Source organism: Mandrillus leucophaeus, unplaced genomic scaffold (assembly GCF_000951045.1).
Source record: "Mandrillus leucophaeus isolate KB7577 unplaced genomic scaffold, Mleu.le_1.0 Scaffold817, whole genome shotgun sequence".
Classification (NCBI taxonomy): Eukaryota; Metazoa; Chordata; class Mammalia; order Primates; family Cercopithecidae; genus Mandrillus; species Mandrillus leucophaeus.
In genome coordinates, this window is record NW_012108886.1 from 972,503 (window position 1) to 975,217 (window position 2,715).

The window sequence follows — 2,715 nt, forward strand, 5'->3', positions numbered from 1 at the left end:
ATAACAGCCACATACCCTGTAAACCATTACTTGGTTTTCCTCTGATAGTTACTTTCTTACACTTTTATGATCATCCACTTGAAAAACAGTAACTTGCTTTACCTATGAAAGCCATACAGTTGCTTCCGAAGAGGCTTTGTTAGCCATATTAATTTTAGAGATTCACTGTCAGGATAAACCAATTGAGTAGGAGCTCTTTTAATTTTAGCAAGAATCTAATACAGGCAATGTACAATTCGTAAGGACCTATTAAAAAGCTCAACAACATGTCTGAATACATAGGCTCTGATCCAATGACATGGAGACCAGCAGACCATTAAAATTAATTGAAAGTGCTGAACCACTTCAAGATTGATTTATTTTGTATTACAAAAAAATTAAATAAAACGGGAGGTGCTAGGTTAGCCTCTGCCCTAAAGAATTAGTCTAAAATTACAATTGAAAAGTCTCAAGTGGAATTATTGTAAAACTCATTAAGATATATATTAGGTTTCCAAATCACACTTACGTTCTTTGTAATTTAAATACTGAGCTACCCCCATTTAGAAATAACTTGGCTCTCAATGGTGAGCAAGTAGTCAGGATTCCAATCAATTTGAGCACCTAGTGAGAACCTAGAATATCTTACCTGTGCAAAGCCACCTATTTAGGTGAGCTTTTTCCTTCTTTGGGGTGTTAAAAAAAGAAGTCTGTAAAGGAACATTTTCCCCCTAAACCAAGACTATGTTATTTTGCTGAATTCTGCATTCTTCTTTACTGTTCCTGGCATATAGGACATAACATTTGAATGCATTTCCCCTGAAGTGTCTAAAGTTATTTCAATAGCAGCCATTCCTGCATCTTCTGAACTGGTGGTAAAGGCAGGGAAAAGCAGGAAATCCTGTCTATAAATAAAAACATCTGCAACAAAGAGGTAAAAATGACAAGCTTAAATCCTTGCACTTGCCAAGCTTCCCTCAAAGTATCCGTCAGGTCTCATCTTGTACCTCTCTTCCCTTCCCACACGGAACCACAGCACACACAAGCCGCCTTCAGTTTCCCAACATACAGTGCTGTGCCTCACCTGTTCACCTGCAGTTCTCATCCCCTAAATGTGCTTCCCCCTCTCTCTCTTCAGGCAGCCAGCTTCCCATACACCCATCACATGCCATTCTCAGGAACCTGCCCAGCCACCTGGCACGGGGCTGATTCCCAATATTATACCCTCCCTTGACATTCTGAGTTTCCTATAAATACAATGTGTTGTAATTAATTAATTATTAACTGTATACATATGTTTTAGTATCCGTCTCCTACTAGAATTTAAACCTCAAGCAGACAAGGATTACCTGTTTTATATTATCATCTCATCCCTAGAAACTAGCACAATGCCAGGAACATAGTACTCAGTATATGTTGAATGAATACATAAAAATAAACTCTCTATTAACCTGGACCACATTCTTATTTTACTCATTTGTTTCTTTTCTGAGCATATATAATTGAGCACAATTTGCATTAAACACGCTCCCATTTGACAGGCAAGAGTCCCCCTCCCCACCCCGCTATATCCCAAGGGACATAATTAGCTAATGTGTATATAGATTCTAAGTTGACAGGGAGTTAACAAATCTATGGCTTTCATGGGTAAGGACAGTGTTTAATTCATAGAAATTAAAGATGAGGAATGTCAGTTAGTTAATCTTAGGCTGGAGAGAAAGAAGAATTGCCAGTTCATGAGATACGAGTCATTCTTTTGTGGCATATTTAAATGTTCCGACCATTTATTTATAATGAGGCACAGTGGGGAGCTAAAATGAACTCTCATGTATAATGGTTTGCCAGCATTTCTGTGAAAGATTGGCACCATCTATTCCAGAGTCTTAGCTATTGCGTGTCACATGGTTACTCTACATGGAGCAGCATGCTCAAATTCCTACAGGGGCCTGTTAATGCTTGAATGAAGCTGGTTGTAGAGGGGGCTCTGCGGAAAACTGGAGCAGACTCCAATTAGCTGCAATCAATTCCTGCCATGTACAGCATGGGTTCCAGCGTGGTTGTAAAATATCGCCATTTTTAAATGAGTCATTTTTAAAATCACTGTGTAGACTGTATACATTATATGCACACACACATAAATATTATACATACATATATAATGTATATCTGGAATGGATGCATTCGAGGACCACCAGGATGCCAATTCTGCCTCATAATCCCTATCTTTGTTCTTCAAGGAACAGGGAGTTGGCTATGGCAAGAAATGCAGCCTGGAGCAGACCCACATACTGTGTAGGGCAGAGAAACTAGTCACAGCCAGGTATCTTCTTGGCTCAGAGTTCAAAGAATACTGCTTTACTTCCCCAGTGCAAACACTAGATCAATCCTCCTCTTTCTGAATCCTAGTTGGTGACAAACACAGTCTTAATTTACCATACAGATAGAAAGCACCAGTTCCAACTTGTATTTGACCATAGAAAGGTGCCCTGCTGGAGAAAAAAAATTTTTTTTTCCAAACCAACAATTGCTTTATTTATGCCTATTATTTACTATATACAGATCTAAGTAGGATAAAATGAATGATAGGACATGATATGGTCACCCCCAATAAGCCGATAATCAAAGTGAAGAGCTGAGTTATAAACATAGGAAATTTTTAGATTGTTGTACAAGCAAAGATGTGTCAATCAATTAGATAATCAGTGACAAAATAGTTGGTTACAATGCTATCACAAA